Source organism: Psittacula echo (genome assembly GCF_963264785.1).
Source record: "Psittacula echo genome assembly, chromosome: 6".
In the NCBI taxonomy this organism is placed as follows: Eukaryota; Metazoa; Chordata; class Aves; order Psittaciformes; family Psittacidae; genus Psittacula; species Psittacula echo.
In genome coordinates, this window is record NC_137743.1 from 35,786,661 (window position 1) to 35,805,852 (window position 19,192).

The 19,192-nt window shown below is 40.6% G+C and overlaps 1 pseudogene across 1 annotated transcript in view; it reads right to left on the bottom strand.

The window, feature by feature from the left end:
* The window catches only part of LOC308223238 (von Willebrand factor D and EGF domain-containing protein-like), a 193,152-nt pseudogene that overhangs the window by 126,218 nt on the left and 47,742 nt on the right, over positions 1–19,192 (bottom strand). The window contains exons 3-5 of the transcript in view: positions 13,087–13,311; positions 8,959–9,179; positions 1,042–1,131 (exon numbers count right to left, since the gene is read on the bottom strand). The product of the transcript in view is annotated as a von Willebrand factor D and EGF domain-containing protein-like (transcript). The remainder of the gene's footprint in view (positions 1–1,041; positions 1,132–8,958; positions 9,180–13,086; positions 13,312–19,192) is intronic.

A 19,192-nucleotide genomic window follows, 5' to 3' on the forward strand; every position in this document is an offset into this window, starting at 1 on the left:
GAAACAGCACTTGGGGTTACTCAGAAATGGGAATTTCCATTCCCTGGGAAATCCTGACATTTCCAAGAAACTTGAAACTGTTCTTCAAACATTGGACAGAAAGGGCTGCCAGATTTTTCAAACACTATTCGTGGAGGCATAAATCTTAGATGCTCAGAAGATCCCAAAATCTCCCAGACTGCCAGAGTGACAGTGTAATCCTTGAGTGGGATTAGGCCTGGGTTTTGCACTCAGTGTGAATTTATCTTCAGCATTTTAAGTGCCTGCCCATAAAAATTCATTTTTATCTTCACTTTTGAACTACAACAAATCATCTGTGTAGATGTGCCTTCCCATAATACCATAGTATAAAATAAATATAACCACCAGAGTACTTTGGTGTATACTTACTAGAAGATACAGGTTTGCATATTCTTTATGGTACATTAGTGCTCACCTGCACATGGTGCTGATTGGTGGTTTAGGGTGTTTTACAAACAGACTGAAAGCCATTTTGTCTAAGTAAACGTGAAAGCAGCACTGGTTATAGAATCATAGAATAGTTAGGGTTGGAAAGGACCTTAAGATCATCTAGTTCCAACACCCCTGCCATGGGCAGGGACACCTCACACTAAACCATGTCACCCAAGGCCTCATCCAACCTGGCCTTGAACACCGCCAAGGATGGAGCATTCACAACCTCCCTGGGTAACCCATTCCAGTGCCTCACCACCCTCTCAGCAAAGAATTTCTTCCTTATATCCAATCTAAACTTCCCCTCTTTAAGTTTGAACCAGTTACCCCTTGTCCTGTCCCTACAGTCCCTGATGAAGAGTCCACCCCCAGCATCCTTGTAGGCCCCCTTCAGATACTGGAAGGCTGCTAGGAGGTCTCCAAGCAGCCTTCTCTTCTCCAGGCTGAACAGCCCCAACTTTCTCAGCCTGTCTCCATACATGATGATCAGGGCTTAAGTTTCTGTGTCTTGTTTTTCAAAGCATGTCTGATAATGTATAAATTCCCTAAGGATATGCCAAGTCAGTAAATCAAGGCTATTGGCGTTACCTTAATCCCAGCATAGAAACCTTTGCTCTCCTCAGGCAATGACAGCTGCTCAGCAGTATTCCTCATAAAAGTGGTGACAGTGCAAAAGACCTATGATAAATAAACAACGTATGCTATACCTTTCCTTGAAGAAAATTCATATAAGTACGCATCTTTCTGTTGATCAGAATTACGAAGCTTTTTTTCTTACTGTTGAAATATGTTTGAGAGGTTTAGGCTTTAACAATATTTTTACATAAATCTGGAGATTTGAAAGAATTTTTGATGCAAAGAAACATGGTTTCTGTCTTAACAGTTAATAACACTGAATGTTTACAATGTTTTTTTTTTTTGCAGTTTTTCAAGCATCTTGGTTAGTGATATTAACTCATTTTAATTAGGGAGAAATGTTCATGAACATTACTGTCAGGATAAGAACATTAGCCCTTGGGACTTCAGGCTGTCCAATGGATCAAATATCCTTTCTCTGTACTATATTTGTAAACAGGTTTTTTTTAATTTAAATTAGTTTGACAGTCATCCAGTCACAGAAACTGTGTCAGCAACAAAAGAAACTGCTTTTTTTTGTTTTTCTTACTGCATTATAAAAGATGATGCAGATGTGCCTACAGCATTTGTATTGTAAGAAAATAATATACTAAAAATTTCCCCTAACCAAAAACTCCACCAAACACAATGTACCAGACCATTTATGTTTTATTCCTAGCACAGTCACGCAACCTTTATCTCTGCTGAGCCTGCACACCATCTGCCATCTTAATGTTTCATTGGTTTCAGAAACCCCAAGCTGCTAACATCATTTCTAGGATCATAAGATTAAACTACAGAAATTTTCCTTAAAGCAAATGACAACAGGCTCTGAAACTGTAGTTCAGAATTTTTTTTGGGGGAGCTTGTCTTGGAAATGGAGTAACAGATTGTGATATACTAAATCAATTCCAAATAGTTAGATGACATATTTGTAACTACCGCATTTTTTAAGCCTTGAGTAACCCATGAGGAGGAACTGGACCAATCTAATTTATTTCCCATTGTGATAAACTCCTTTTGATGGATTTTCCAGCATCACTCACTGTCCATGCTGCTCTAAGCCTACTGGCTTAGGCATGACCCTCACGACCAGTAGCAGCAAAAGAGGCTCAAACCCCAGATATTACCAGATTCATAGGGTCACATGGGCATGAGTTGAATAGCACTCTGAAGTATTTCTTTTACCATCCTAAAAATCCTTCTTCATTACCATCAACTTGTGAGTTTCTTCCAAACTGAAGAATCATCTTTCCAAACTCATTCGTGCACAAGTGTGCCCCAGCAGCAACACAGCCTCATTTGTATGACTATGGGGAAGATTAGGTGTCTTCTGTGCTCTTAAGGTGGATTGTTTCCAGTCCAGCTCAGTCCCAGGTTTACATACCTTTTGGTACATTGGCCATTTTCACCTTCAGAAAGTTTCTCACTTTTTTTTGCTGACAGCTCCAGCTAGTTAAGCCATGTGAAAATGGTTTTATTTCTTACATTAACTAGATGAAAGCCTTGTGGTTGTATTGGGTATGCCTCACAGAGATAATTTACAGTTAGCCTCAGACACTTCATAGTTAGCCAGTTTGCCTCCAAAGGAGAACATGTCATTGTCCCCTCAAGGCAATAGTCCCCTGTTATCATTAGATATTTATTATCTTCAAGCATTCCCTAAAGGCTCCTGTTCAGCTTACAGAGTTTTCAAAACAGTTCTGCTGGAAAGGCAGGAGGCAAGCGTTGATCTTCCTCCTGCTGCTTCTGCTGCAGCTGCCACAGGGACAGTCTGCAAAATTGAGATCTGACAAGGCGGTGACAGCAGAGACAGAGTTTGGAAAACATATATTGTCCCTATTAAAAAAAAACACACACCAAGCCCTGATCCCTTTGGAGAGCTCATTGAGCATATGGAATGCACCTGCATTGCAGATGTTATATTTACACTTGCCAGACTGTTTGCACTTTTGGCTTTAATGCTTTTTGCCAAAAATGTTTACACGGAGACTTCTCTCTGAGCACACCACATGGAGTGTTCCTGCCAAGGAGGGAGCTGTCGTGTGAGGCAGCAGGGTCACATAAAAGGATGCCCAGCACCGATGGAGGCATATCCCAGTGATCTTCACCAAAGCGACATCCTGGGAAATGTCATGACCTAGCCTCATTCCCTGCAAGCATTGTATGTTCTCATACATATTTTAGAGGTATATTTTATTGATAAAGCACGGAACACTAAAATACAAAATTATTCTGTGATGACACACTGAGACATTCTTAGGCTATTGATCAGTCCACTCCAGTTCTATCTTCAGTGCTTTTGGAGATGAGCACAAACTTTGCAAATTCTAAATGTACAGACAGCCATCATGAGTTAAATTTTATTTCTGTCTTTTATACTATTCCTCCTCTTTAGTACCTTTACGTTGTTAGGTGCACACTTCACAAGCAGCAGATACATTCAATGGCTACTGAGCTACATGTTGATAGTTTGTCACATAGTTATTATGATAGTCACTCTGAGGAGGTGTGTTTTTTGCCTTCAGCTAAATACTAGCTCTTTTCTCCAGTTCAGTAATCGACTTCTTCTTTCTCTTCTGCCCCCACCCCCATCTCAGGATGCATCGTTTTTAAAGCAAAGAGATGAAAGCATCCCTGACAGCAGTGTGCTGATGGCCGTGACAGGTTAGGCGATATTTTTCCACAAACTCATCATATCTGTTAAAAAAATCAAATTATATTTTTTCATCATCCCTTTTAAAGGGACAGAAATGTAAGGATGCCCTCAGACAGGATGACCAGACTGCTTCCAGGCACAAGCTGCTCCCTTTCCCCTGTGTGCTGGCAGATCTTTGTATAGGGCAGAACACTACTCCTAAGCACAAAATTCTGATCAGAAAAGGCCCTGGAAGCTAAGAAGTTTCTCCTTCCCTGTGTGTTGGAGCAGATTTCTATTCTTACACAGACTCAGTCAGATTCTCTCCTATTTTGCGATGAACCCTGTGAGCAGTGTATTTAGCCGAAAACAGAATTCAGTTATTAATTTTGGGAAGGTCAAGTAGCTCTGGGAAACAGATTGGGAAAGTATTATAATCCTAGGACCTTTCACCATCTTTGGCAAATTCCCCCCTAACAATTTGCATATCAAAATGTTTTGTTTCTTCCCCCCCCCCCCCAGTTCTTTGAATCCAAAGCTCTCGCAGGTCAGTTGTTTGTGCTCATTTTGAGCATAAACCCACCTCCAGTTTCACCCTTTTCCGTGTCCCTAATTATTTCTGAACATACTGTGGGTAACATAGGCTGGGATGTGGTAGGGGACACTTGCCAGTGCATCCAGCATGGCCATGCCTCCAGTTTTACCAGCTTCTCCCAGCTGTGCTCAGATAATGGGTTGTGTTCTCAAAGGCAAAAGAGGAGATGCTTGTTTGGTGCTTAAAACCCATCCCTGCTCATCAGGTACCTGAAGACTCCTGGGTTTGCAGGTAATTCTGAGAGCTTTCAGAAACGCCAACTTCAGCCACATGCTTCTCAAAGCACTGGCAGAAATGGTGCCACCACCCTTCTCAACACTGTCCCAGGAGCAAAAGCACTTCCCCCCAAAACAGAGTGAGCTGGCAGATGGGAATACTGGGTTTGGGTCTGCCACCAGGGCTGCTTGTATGTTTTACCTAGACAGTCCCCAGAGAAAACAAACAAACGCATGTGCAGGTCCCCACCTGCAGTCACTGATCCCTCTCCTAGTGTAGCCTATGCCCTGCAGGTGGGATGCTCCCTTGGGAAGGGCAGGACATGCCTGCAGCTCACAGCTGGGAGGACCAGCTACCCATTTCCCATCTGTCCAGAAAGCAGCTGAGGTGTATTGCAAAGGTCTCACAGTGACAACAGCAGCGGTTTAAAGTTGGAATATATACTTCTACTGTTACTGATCTTTCAGAAACTGTGTATAGCCAGGTACATCTCAGTAGGAGTTGAAGGTCTGGATTAAAAAGTAGATGGAAGCACTTTCCTGACCTGAACATCCAATCTCCTGAGAGGTGTGGGAATTCAGGGATGCTGGAGTCAGTCAGTAACTTATGTTGTCCACCTCTGGGAAGCTCCTTTCTCAATGTAAGGTAACATGCAGGGAGGCCCACTTCTTCCTTTCACTAGGTAGGGAAGTCTGCATGCTGCTCGTAAGGTGCAGATGCCTAAGCTGTGGGTGATTAACTCTTGTAACTCCAAGATTGGATCTACCCTCCTGGCTACATTACCTGTGTCAAAAGGCAGATAGGGGCTGCAAGGGCAAGAGTCACTCAGCCACACTCATGGCTTGCAGGTGAAGGGTTGGTTAGGGAATCAATCACACCAGGTGAAAGTGTGGCTGTCAGGGCTTCCAGGCTGCCCTTGTCAACTCTATTAAACACTAATGGGCTGAGGTTAGAAAAGCCTTGAAGAATTGCATTTCTGGGAGCTGGGGAGTGTGTGCAGGAGGGAACTGTGGGTTACAGCCTTGATAAAAAGAGAAAAGGATGAGCAGAGCTGAAGGACAGCATTTCTAGAGAATCTGGGGCAGGGGGGAAATCTCATTAGCTTGAAGAAATGATCTGATTGTAGGTATTTGCAGGAAGGAGTAGGAACAAAGTCTGTGGAAAGGCTTTCCATAAGGGTTAGCAGAAAGGGGGGAAAGTAGAGAGAATCTGAGTTAATTAATCAACTAGACCTTAAATCTTTTGAACAGAGATCATACCCTGTGATGGGCTGTTGGCTGAAGAAGGCAGGGAGCTGGTGCAGCAGTGTGGCCTGTCTCTGAGGGAAGTCCAGCTCTAGTCACTTTGCTGCTCAGTATATTTAAAGAAGGCAGCTCTTTCCAGTTACCAAATGGCCAAACAGTATGTGGAGGCTGACTGCAGGTCACTCATCTACTAAGGAAAAAGTATATCCTAGGGTGGTAGTAAGGTGTCTTATCAGCTGCAGAGTTTTGCTCATCATCTCTGATCCTTTCTGCTTTAAAAGATCTCTGAGTTCACCTAGAGCTCTGTTTCTGTGGGGATGCTCCTCTGTTTCTATCTGAAGGTTGAGAAAAAAATTGCAAACTGAAGTGTGAGCTACAAATAGGCAGATCTTCCTGTTTCTGTTTGATTTTGTCAAGTCTGGTGAAAAATTTTACTCCTCATCCCTTGTGAGTGAAAATTAGTTATTTTTTTATATTGAGGTACTAATTTACAGTCTTCTTGGCTACGGCATGTTCTTCTGATGTTGCAGAGTGCTTGGCAAAGAAGCCACTTCCAGCACTCAGCTCAGAAAGGCCAGTTTTGCTTAAACATTTCTATTTTACAATGCTCATCATAGTTTATGTACAGTGACAATTGCTCCTCGCTGTATGAACTTCTGGATTGCTGTGCTGAGCAAAATCTGCACAGTTTTATTCTAAACACCTTTCTTTCTTAGCATAACTCATTACTCACAGTGTGCCACTATAATTTATAGATGGCTGTGCCTCGAGGAATAAAATGACCTCTGTCACTGTCACATAAATAAGGCTTAGGAATGCCAGGATTTTCATATCAGATGGAGTAGGCTTCTTTCAGTGTTTATATAGAAATAGTGGCATGTTATAGATTTATTTAAGGCTGCAATAGTTTTGTGAACATTATGCTGCCAACATTACTGTCTGAAATAATGAAATTGGAGCCCAAAGATGGGGAAGAAAAGCACACATGATGGCTATTAAAAAATAACTGGCTGTTTCGTCAATACAAGTTCAGAAATGTTGGCTGGTAAATCTCAACTCTAAGGTTTGACTGTGTATTAAAATACATCAATAGATATTCTATTATGTGACTAACCTATTATCTGGAGACTTTCTGACAGATAAAAAAGAGTGTAGATATCATTCACCTAAAAGGTGATTAAAAAAAAATTCTTGCTTGGCTCTAAGAGTTTTATTATCAATAAATGGACAGAGAAGATGCTGATTTCAGGGTATGAAAGCATTGAGACCAAATTCAGGCTACATGCAGGTTCATGAAGAGTAAGTTAAAAAAAGTAAGCAGTCTTCAGCATGCTGCAGATTCTGCATCCTGGGGGACAAATTCAGCTCTGAATGCTACCCATGCACCCTGGCAGTGTGCAGCCATGATGACATTGCCATTGGGCTGTGTATGGGGAAGTGGAAAGAGGACTGGAAAGTTCCCCCAGCTCATTCTCTCCTCTCTCATAATGGCTTTTATCAGTGGCCTCCCTTTCCCTGCCTGAGGAAAAAATCCTTCCATCTTTAATGGGCAGGTGGAAGTTACAAACTGCCTCTGTGCAGTGGAGTTTAGTCCCTGCGGTTTGACTCCCTTTAGTGGCATCACCTTTACTTGGCTGTAGACAAGCCAATGCTTACAAAGTCGCTTCAGATTTACACCACTGGAGGTGAAAGGAGAATCTACCTCTCTGACTCTTATTAGCACCCGGAGTGGGATGGCAAACATGGTGAAATGCTTTTTTAAATCTTTATTATGTAAAACTGAATTCTCAGTTACAGCTGAGGCTTCATTGCTTGGTTTTCACCAGTGATGATTTATGGATAATTATAATTAATCAAATAGGCCATGAAGACCTTCAAAAAAAAAAAACCTAGGAAGGAGAAGAACATTTTAGTCTCGCTAAACCCACTAAATTAAACATGTAGTTTCAGCAGAGGACAAAGAAGGGCTTACTGAAAACTTAATATAATAAAAATGGTTTTATAAAGATTTGGTGTTGCTACTAGTTAACAGAAATGTATTTTCTCTGAATCCCTCAGGACTGTTAAAACTTGAAATAATTGCAAGTGAAATTATTTTGATGAAAATACCTCTTACAAACTTGTCTTAAGCTGACAGAATTGTCTGCTTCATGTTATAGTATGTGAGGGAAGCATCAGTCAGATTTTGAATTCAGGAAGCATAATTATGGGGAGAAGTGAGAAAAAAACACCAAACAATCTAGATTGTGCTACTATTATGAATGACTTATCCTTTCAAGGACTGGAAAAAGCTTATTCACATTTCTTAAATATCTCAAAGAAGAGTTGCAAAATGCCAAGACTACTTCCAACCTACTTTTACACAAGGCCGTTTTCCCTTTATTTCCGTTATTTATTTCCGTTTATTCTTTCAGTTTGTTGTAGCATCACTAATGGCTCTCTGCCTATAAAAGTTATGAACCTAATTTAATTTTAAGAGTCTTGTTTCTGTACCTTGAAAAACCATGACTTCATACAGAAGTCATTTTTTTTCAAATCTTGTATTGGCTTCTGTTTTGTTGTTGTTGTTGAAACTAGATCTCTATTGCTATGTAAGCCATCAAATATACTTCTTAGAGATTGTTTTGTAATGAACTCTATCTTTCAGTATGCTATTGAACCAAGAATTTGGAATCAGAGAGGCAGAACACCATGAAAGAGACCATAAAATAAACCTCCCTCTATTTTAAAATGTACCGTCCTTCTTTTCCATGAAAAGATGTTATTGTGTCTCTGATCCATGAGTATAAAAATTACAGAGTGTATATAGCTGAGCCTGACTATACTGCAAATTTTCACTGCTGCAAGATACAAAAAGTACTAAGGAAAAACTGTCTCAGGCACATGTATCTACTACTTACACCAACTTCATGGCATTCAGGCTGTAATATAAGTGCAAGTATTCAAATTGCCTTTAGAAAATAGTAAAATGAATGGCTTCAGTGAACTCACTGCAGTTCAAAGAAATGTTACAGATCCTGAATCTGGCAAAAACTGTTTAACAGTCTTGTTGCAGAATGGTTTCAGTATTTTTTTCCACAGGAGTTGTAATATAATTAGCGAAGAGCAGCACTAATAAAAAGAAAACAAAGATTTAAGAAAAGGATTTAATCCCCTTGAGTGTTCAACCTTTTTTGCTGGAGGCGGGGTTGCATTACCATGTCTCCCAGTCTGAGGTTTATGCTGTTCATCTCTATGTAGGAAAATGACTGCAGGGTGGTGTCATGCTGAATTTGCTCTTTTTTGCCAGAGGTGGACAGGCGTGACCAGACCACCATATACTGCAGCGGCGGCTTTGAGGAGGGGTGGCTGAAAGTGCACTTCAGGTAGACACGACCTTGCGCAAGCTCAGGAATTATCATGGGCGGCATGAGTTTGACTGGAAGAAGGAAACAAAGGATGAATGCAGCACAAAATGTTATTTTAATATTACAATCATTCACTCAGCAAGAAGATTTCTATATAACTAAACATGGCAGAGATGCCACATATTATATTCTTGTGATTTGATTATTAACCATGTAAGAAGCAAATGTATTTCATAAAAATGCAAAAATTGCTAATTGTGTGCTGATTTCCTATTGTTATAATATTGTGTCCTTGGTTTTGTTTTTATTTTGAAGTAAGATAAATGTTATTGAAATGAAGCACTCGGATTAATACAGATTAATTACTCCGACAAAGTCTGTCAGCTTTGCATTCCCCTGAAGCACAGCCCTTTCATCCGAGTTTTGCAATAATTATAGAAGAGATATGAGAAATCATTATGTTGCAGAGGTAAATCGACTTGCAGAGAGCACACAGCCCGTATTGCCACACTGTGAAGATCCTTTCCAGGCTGTTCTCAGTCTGCTCAATATAGTCTCCCTCTGCCCAGAATAATGCCATTGCTCTAAAAATACAGCCTGCTTTCTATACTCTTCAACAAGTTATGAAGTCTGAAACTTTTCTTCCTGTTAAACTCACCTAGAAAGTAGAAAAAAAAGGTGTGTAATACTTTAGGGTGATGTTCTTTCATCTCTAGAGACCTGGACTCAAATGGAACATGAAGCTGGTTCAGATGCTTTGAAAGGATAAATTAAGTAACTTTTTGGAGAAGTGTAGGTGATATTATTGTAGCCCAAGAGAATAGGGTATGAGGCTGTTCTAGCAGAATGAAGAACCAACATATTAACATCTGTCTAGGGCAAATAACAAGAGGAAAGAGAAAGAAACAAGTTACTTAAAATATGAATAAGGGTCAGTTGTTTATACCCTTTTCTCTTTTGTTTCTAAGGGAAGCTGCCTCAAATTGTGGCTGACATCATGACTTTCTGCAGGAAATTATTCCAGAAGGACAAAGTTGATCAGCTTATGGGAGGATGTGAGCAGAATTGCAAGCATGTATGCTCCTTTCCCCAGGTGTCTACTTTCTGCCAAGCTACAAAGCTTTAAATTCAGGAGTGCTGACCAGTGTCCTGCTCTCAAGCTTCCAGTGGTGAAGCTGGGGGATTGACACTGGCAAGAAGCTGTGACAATGACAGCTGCACCCAGCTCTAGGGCCATGTAGAGGCTCCTGTGGTGCAATGTTAACAGCTGAATTTAAGACAGTGACTTAACAACCCTCACAGAGTCACAGAATCACAGAACATTAGGAATTGGAAGGGACCTCAAAAGATCATCTAGTCCAATCCCCCCGCCGGAGCAGGAACACCTAGATGAGGTTACACAGGAAGGTGTCCAGGCGGGTTTTGAATGTCTCCAGAGAAGGAGACTCCACAACCTCCCTGGGCAGCCTGTTCCAGTGTTCTGTCACCCTCACTGAGAAGAAGTTTCTTCTCAAATTTAAGTGGAACCTCTTGTGTTCCAGTTTATACCCATTACCCCTTGTCTTATCATTGTTTGCCACTGAGAAGAGCCTGGCTCCATCCTCATGACACTCCCCCTTTATATATTTATATACACTAATAAGGTCCCCCCGCAGTCTCCTCTTCTCCAAACTATAGAGACCCAGCTCCCTCAGCCTTTCCTCATAAGGGAGATGCTCCACTCCCTTAATCATCTTTGTCACCCTGCGCTGGACTCTCTCCAGCAGGTCCCTGTCCTTCTTGAACTGAGGGGCCCAGAACTGGACACAATATTCCAGATGCGGTCTCACCAGGGCAGAGTAGAGAGGAAGGAGAACCTCTCATGACCTACTGATCACCCCCCTTCTAATACACCCTAGGATGCCATTGGCCTTCCTGGCCACAAGGGCACAGTGTTGGCTCATGGTCATCCTCCTATCCACCAGGACCCCCAGGTCCCTTTCCCCTTAACTGCTCTCTAGAAGGTTATTCCCGAACCTGTACTGGAACCTGGGGTTGTTCCTACCCAGATGTAACACTCTACACTTTCCCTTGTTATATTTCATCACATTTTTCACAGCCCAACTCTCCAGCCTGTCCAGGTCCCGCTGGATGGCAGCACAGCCTTCTGGCGTGTCAGCCACTCCTCCCAGCTTAGTGTCATCAGCAAACTTGCTGACAGTACACTCAATTCCCTCATCTAAATCATTGATGAATATATTAAATAATACTGGTCCCAGTACTGACCCTTGAGGCACTCTACTAGATACCGGCCTCCAACTAGACTCCGCCTCATTGACCACAACTCTCTGGCTTCTCTCCTTCAGCCAGTTCGCAGTCCACCTCACCACCCGACCGTCCAGTCCACACTTCCTCAGTTTAGCTATGAGGATGCTGTGGGAGACTGTGTCAAATGCTTTACTGAAGTCAAGGTAGACCACATCCACTGCTCTGCCATAATCCAACCACCTTGTTATGTCTTCATAAAAGGCTATGAGGTTGGTCAAGCATGACTTCCCCTTGGTAAAGCCATGTTGACTGCCCCTAATGACCCTCTTATCCTTGATATGCCTTGAGATGGCACCAAGGATAAGGTGTTCCATCACTTTCCCAGGGATGGAGGTGAGGCTGACCCGTCTATAGTTACCCGGGTCCTCAGTTTACCCTCAGTAAAAAACGTCAGCGTTGGGTGTTTTCCATCCAATACTTGATACTGAAGAAACATCCTAAAGACAGGAAGTTAAAGGCTCAGGAGAGCTGGACCTCACTGAAATGACTAGGAAAAAGGTGAAAGCTTCAACAGGAGTAGTAAGAAAAGGACTGAAAGTCACTGTTTTGTGATAGATAGGAAGTGATACACTTTCTGTTATGAAAAAGGCAAGCAAATTTACATTACTAAACAAGCATGGATCAACAGAAAGGACAAAACTAGCCACCCAGGTGTTGGTAAAAAATTCTTCAAACAAGAGTAGTGGAAATCTTATAGTTAAAAAAAAAAAAGCCAAGCTTAGACTAGAATATGACTGTGTTCAGTTAGAAAGTAATTTCTGAGCATCGTGGAAATTAAAGAGCAGTTCCATTTATTATAATGGACTATTTTTTTTCAAATAGTGAATTAATCTCACTTACTTTGAGCCTTTTTTCTCCCTCTTCTTCATGTGAGAATGTTAAAATATTGATAAAGATAAGAAAATTAATATATCTCTGTTTAAAATTTATTTAAGCTCAAATTTTTTCCTGATTGAAAGGTGATAACCCTGGTTTCTCAGTGAGTCATATCTGTCCAAAAATGCTGAAAGGAAAATATAAAGCTAATTTTTACCTTTTCAGAAAGAGCTGTCATTTCTTACTTAATCTATATGCACCTGAACATGCTCTGAAGTTCAGAAGGTTTAACTGAGTGAGCAAGTGCTTTCTGCTATTCCTTTGTTTCCTAGCTACCAAATAGAGGTTAGATCTCTTGTAGCAGGCTGAAAATTATTTCTGATGAGAGCAATTACATAAATGTCATGAAAAAGATGTTATCAGTTGGTTGTTGTTTTCTTTTTTTTTAACTTCCAGAGTTTCAGAATTATCTTTTTTGGGGGGATACTGGATTATTGAAGATAAGAACAGACCTTTGATACAGTATCCTGGATACAGTGCTTCAATAAAAACAAGATGCTTCTGCTCACTAGCTACACAACTTCAAGCCAAAGTGGAGCCAAAGACAGTAGGAAGGGTTACATGTGAACTGTAACCAAGCAAAGAACACTACAGTAATACATACCAGGTTCCATTTTGCACTTGCAATAATAGCTATTCTTCAGGAACACCTTGGGCTGCCGCTGATTTATTTTCTACACGGTCTGTGTCTTACCAGGAGTGATGCTTGACTTGCAAGGTCACTGAGATGTACAATGCATTACAGGACCTTTGAACACACAGTCAGAGAGGCATATGCAATCTACTGATCCTCACCTGAGGAGTAGCCCATGCATCCTTGAGTAGGCTGCAGGAAATACAAAAGAATTCACCACAGTTCCTGATGGCAATGGGTATCTGAAACAAACAGCAATTTTTGGTGCCTCCAAAGAAGGCCTACCAGCTAACACAGGCCGTCAGCCTCTTGCCTTCCCCAGGAACTGGTAGGGATTCAGACTTCATTGGCAGCCACACAGGAGCTTGTGTCCCACATTTATTCATCTAAGGATGCACACAAAAGAAAACGTTTACAGCAAATGAGGTAAGACTCCGTGGAGAATCACTAAAACCCAAGAATTTGAGTGTGGTGGACTTGGAGAGTCAGCGAAAAAGCTGCGTAAGTGGGGATGAAAATGTCTTATTCATTTTAGAGAGGTGACTTTACACAGATAAAATTCTCTAAGAACACAATAACTGGATTCCAAAGTATTTTCCTCTATTTTTGGTTGGTTTGTATGAAAAAGATGAAAGCGTATGCACAGGCTACATCCCTTCTCTGAGAATTACACTTCAGCAGGCTATGTCTCATCTGTGACAGAAGAAAGCAAGGGCTGATAGAGCACGAGGGGTAAGAAGTTGTTAAGACTATCCCAAAGCAGGACACTGCGATATTCAGAGCATCACACACCAGCACCTTCCTCCAGAACAGTTAGAGCTTAGCCTGTCATTGTCCTGACAGTTTCTGCCCTACCCTTCCAGCACGTACTGCATACGTCTTTGGGGCTTGAGCCTCTGCCTCATTCTGAAGGGAAATGCATATGAAAGATATATGAAACACATGTGCGGAATATATGTCATCTGATCAAATTTTTGGGGGGTTTTGACCTTCAGGCTTCTAACTGTTAACAGATTTCCTGAATACCCTGAACATAAAAAAAACCTCAAAGCAGAGGCAGTTGGTACTAAATAGCACTATAGCATTCTGAGTCACAGCTGAGAGAGGCTGCAAGATTTACCTTTTCCAACTTGGAGAGGGATGTTCAGGCATCTCAGATCTGAATTGCATTCTCTATCTGTCAGGCTCTTTCTACTGCCTAAAGGGACATGATTATCCAAAGCTGTCTTTAATTTAAGTACCTCAGTGAGAAGATTAGGTATAATCAGAGCCTAATAAAATGTACACAGCCACTTACAATGGTAGCTCATTATTCTGCACTGTTACCTATCATTTGCCAATATGCAAAGCATACAGATATTTGAGCTAAAGTTTGAAAATTATTACCAAATACTGGCAATAATTTACTCCTAGGTATCTGTCATGTTCCACAGAGCGTGACTGCTGCCGTTGCTTTGCATTTCTTTAGCCAGCGCTAGTGAACTGTCTCTAATAGTCTGACGTGGGGAACACGCTTCCTCCTAATGTGGACATTTGGCTGTATAACACATTGAAAAAAACCAAACAACCCACCATTTTTTCTCATTGGCTTGGGTTTGCTGCTTCACTTTTAAGATCAAAGTTGTTTGTGACAGCAGGGGAAGTGGTAAATGTCAAAGGATCAATTTATTAAGTCATGTGCCAGTGCCCTCCTGTAGTTTGAATTTTACCTGGGAGCTAATGCAAGCCAAAAAGCAGGGACAGGGGAGTGAGGGCTTCACTCACAGGTAAAAAAAAAGATATTTGAAGAAAATATAGCATATGGTATGGCATAGTTTGATTTCCATTTGAAGCTAGCTATTTTCAGGCTTCTGAAAACAAGGATTCCAGAGAGACACCATTAAAATTGTCCAGTCTTTTGTTTCCCCAGAGATGTGGCAGTGGCCAGTGTCCAGAAGAACATGTCCCCAGTGTCCCTGCAGAAGGCACTGGAACTTGTCCAGTGCAGCAAGTTCCCAGGGAGGAATAGTGTGCCAGCATTGCACTAGTGAAGGAGAGGAGCAGATCAGCGTGAAAATGCTTTTACGTGGAATTTTAGACAAATTCGTTCCTTTCCTCTATTTAAAAGCCATATTGTGTGCAACTTTGTAAGAGATTTGTTCTTTTTATTTATTTACAGCTTTTAAGGGACAGCAGTCCTTTCTGTGTTGGAAAAAATGCAGATGTCAGGAATTTGTTCTTTCGTGGTGAACTTCTGGTCTAGAGAGCAAGATCTGGTGCAAAGGGCTGGAACTAGATGAGCTTTAGGAGACTTCCCGTCCAAACCATTCTATGATGATTCTATGCATGTGTGAGTAAAGATTGCTGGACTGAATAATTATTGTTTCAAATTACATTAAAACAAAAAGGTATTTCTGAGTGTACCTTGCAAGTGTTGTGAATCCCACAAGCTGTGAAGAATCAGAATAGGGGAGTGCAGGGCAGAAGAGATAAAAGAGCACTGGAACTCAGTGGGTGTATGTAAAATCACAGAAAGCCTTGAAGGAGAATAGTGTGGTAAGGAGACACAGCACAGTCTATCCATCCCTCACGGGGTCTCCCCTACTCCCACTGACTCTGCGATTGGCATCGCAGCTTGCTGCCTGAGGAGAACGAAGAGGAGAGATGCCAGCACTGCTCATGGCAAGGAGAACATTCCTAGTGCTGTGAACAGCCACTGCAAATGTCTGTTGCCACCATTTACTGATATTCAGTTACTGAAAGGTGACATTTATTGCTTTATGGTGACTCAGTCTCCAGGAAATACCTGTTTCTCAAGGAACGTTTGCACCCGTGACTGAACAAACTAAAAAATAACAATTTTCTGTAGAAGATCTTTTGCTGTTCAAATTAAGCTTTTGCATCCATTTGCTTCTGCCTTTAATGGTGTAACTGGCCTCTACATGTCAGTGCTGCTCTATTGGGAGTGTGGCTGCTGGGCTGCCTCTGGTCAGGCACTTGTGGTGCCTCAGTTTCCCTGGCTGCTTCCTGACCTTGGGCAAATTACGTACTCTTTGTGTACCTCAGTTCCTTATCTCTAAACCAGAAGCAGAGGTGGCTGAGATAGCAATAGTACTTCATTGCCTTGTGGCAGTGCTGAAAAGATAAATTCATTTATGAGACACACATCTGTCTGCTGTGCTCTGGGCCATGTAGAAAAATAGACAGGTTCCAGTGCATTGTAGCTGTGAAAAAAGACAAAATGTGATCCATATATAAAAGTGAGTCTGTATTCCCTGTTAACACATAGAGGAAGAAAAATAAAATGCTGAAATAAGAGGATGGTGATCTTCTCCCTCTTTGTATTTATCCTCACCACAAGTATCTGAGCCAGTTCAGTTCCCGAGAAAGTATGGATTAGCATCACTGACGTCAGCCACCAGCATTGTGTGCAGGCTTTCTGATAAGCCCCACTGTGATCTGCAGCACCCTGGATTTGTTCTGGCAAATCTCGCATTGAAACTCTTTGAGTGAAATAGTTTGTTACATAATGTGCACAAATTGCAAGCAATAATGAACCCTTTTGACCGATTTTGCACTCAGGAAAAGTCAGACTGTGAGGAAGCAAGTTAAATATGTTATCATCAAAATATGTTGGAGTATTACTGGCTGGCCAAGGAAGAATTTTGGTATAAATCAAGTATTTCTGTTTTCCTGGCAGTTTTATGAATACATGCATTTATTTTCTGCTTTGAGCTATGTGCTGCCCATCTGAGTCAAGCAAATTGTCCCACGCTAGCTGAAAGGATTTGCTGCGTGAGGCCTCTGTGAATTAGGAAACAGACCTGAGAAGAGAAGGACAAATGTATATTCATGTAGTCAACCAGCAGTAGAGATAAGACCAGAGAAAAACAAAGAAAAAATATTTAGGGGGAAAAAAAAAAATGCTTAGGAGAATAGATTTCAAAGAGCCAAATTTTCATGTCTCAGCTGTGGTATAATTAGCATTAAATTTTGTAGCAGTCATTTGGAAGAGTAACCAGAAGATCGAATACAGCAGTACTAAATGATTGGCATTCAAGATATAGCATTTACCTGCAATAACTACAGTCAGTGCTGCTCTAAGAATAGCATAGAGCTGTGGGAATCTCACACTGTAATTCAGCAGCATTTCCAAAATTATGAAGAGAAATTATACATATGCCACCACAGAAGAGCAAACGCCACAAGCCTCTCGCATGCAGGAGCTCATCTAGTGGGAAGCCAGTGGTGAGAATCAGGCCATGGCTTTGCTGGGGTTCTCCAGGTGATCTACATAATGTAGACTGCATAGCAGCACTATCACTGTGATGTGCAAAATGTCCGTGTTTCTCACTCGAAATGAAAGCTAAACAGCAGGAAAAGAAATAAGCTACAATACCAGAGACACTGGAAAACACCTGTGTGCCCACAGTCTGCCCAATCATGTCTGAATATATTGGGAGATCCAATGGTAAATAGCATCTCTTCCTACAAATTCTGCCTCCAATGAATGTCTCTAAGCAGTGTCCTTGGTGGTGAGGGGCAGTGAATATCTGATTAACACTCTGTACAACAGATCACAAGCATTCAATTACTTTAGTTGACATGTTTACTTGGACTTGCAACTGATCAATGTAATGGAAAGTTAGTGAAGTAAACTAGGTTGTTTTAAACCCTAAATTTATGTAATTCAGTGCATCTGCAGCAGGTAACCAGTGACACAGCTTGCATGAAGGAGAACTTACCTAACACAAAAGGAAGTTTTTAGCCTGTTGCCAGGCTTCTATAGTGCTCAGTATCTTTTATACTTTATCCAACTATAATTAAGTGGTGCCTTTAATCTTTGAAGCATTTTATAAATCTTACCTAATTAGTCTTCTCAACACCTCTATGTGACAGGTAAGCATTCACAGTGTATTTTTGATTCATAATTAGGCACCAGCTTATCATTTAAATAATTCAGTTCAGAAAACCTAAATGAAAAAAATATTAAATTTGTTTCCCCTTTGCCAAAACAATGGGACAGCCCGTTATTGTTTAATCCAATGATATTTCCTTCCATTTATTTGGGGTTTGGAGAATCAACTAGTTTGATTGATTGAACACTCTAAGTCTCTTTATAATTGCACAAAGAAATCAAGCTTGATTGTTCTTGTCAATTGAGTACTGCACTGAAATTATGCTGTTAAAAATAAATAGCACCATATGTGAGAAATGCATTGTTTTAGTTAGATGGAGATGGAAGGCTTTTTGGGATACTGGTGGTTGGCAGTTAAAGCACTGCGATTTTGCATCTGTTATCCACTCAAAATTTAACTTTGTGATTTGTTTTTTTTTTTTTTCTTTTTAATGTCTTTGTAGCAAGTTAAAGTAAATAACATTTTTTTATTTCAATCTGGGGCCAAACTCCACAGAAATCAGTTTACATCAGGAATATCTGTAGTAGCAATTAAACCAGTGCCTGTATTGTGTTTCCTTTAAGTACATGCTTCTGAACAATAGAAGCTGTAATTGTAATTTCTGCAGAAGGCTTTTTGTATGTCTGAAAAACAAACAAGAAAAACAAAACCTCTTCATGCCTACCATTGTGATTTGGAGTATTCACGTATGTTTGCGAGAAAGAGAATTGCAGATTAAATAACGTCTTGAAATTGTCACTTGCTCTAAAGTTCATGAAACAATTGCAAATCAAAGTAGGTTTGGATTCAGAGCAAAATAAAAATTGAAACAAAATAAAAAATTAATAGTAAGCAGTTGAGCTATTGTATTTTGATTACGGGTATAAAATGTTCTGCAACAGGTTACGTAGAGGAAGAAATTAAACTGAAAAATGGGAAAATACACATTTTTGTACAGGAGAAAATGTAAATTTTCTTCATAAGGGCTACAATATTAAGCATCATAGGCAGGTTAGATTAAACATGCTTTAACATGACATTGTTTTATACACTGAAGATTAATATTTAAGCCTATGTTTGAGCCTAGTATATATATTAAAACCTAAATTTATAGTGTTAAAAATGTAACTGTTGAGAAACCATCAGCCCTGACTGCTTAACATGTCCTTCTTTCACCATATTTATAGTTGTACCTGAAAGTAGAGTATATACAAATTTGGAGTTGTTATTTCTCATTTAGAGAATGAAATTTCTGAAGAAGGATATTGGAAATAATCTTGATATACCATCAGAGGCAGGTGTTGCTGGGCATTTCCAAGAGTGTCATTCTGTAACTAACCTGTAGAAATCCTTGCTGTAGGATTGCTAAAATATTACAATGAATGGACTG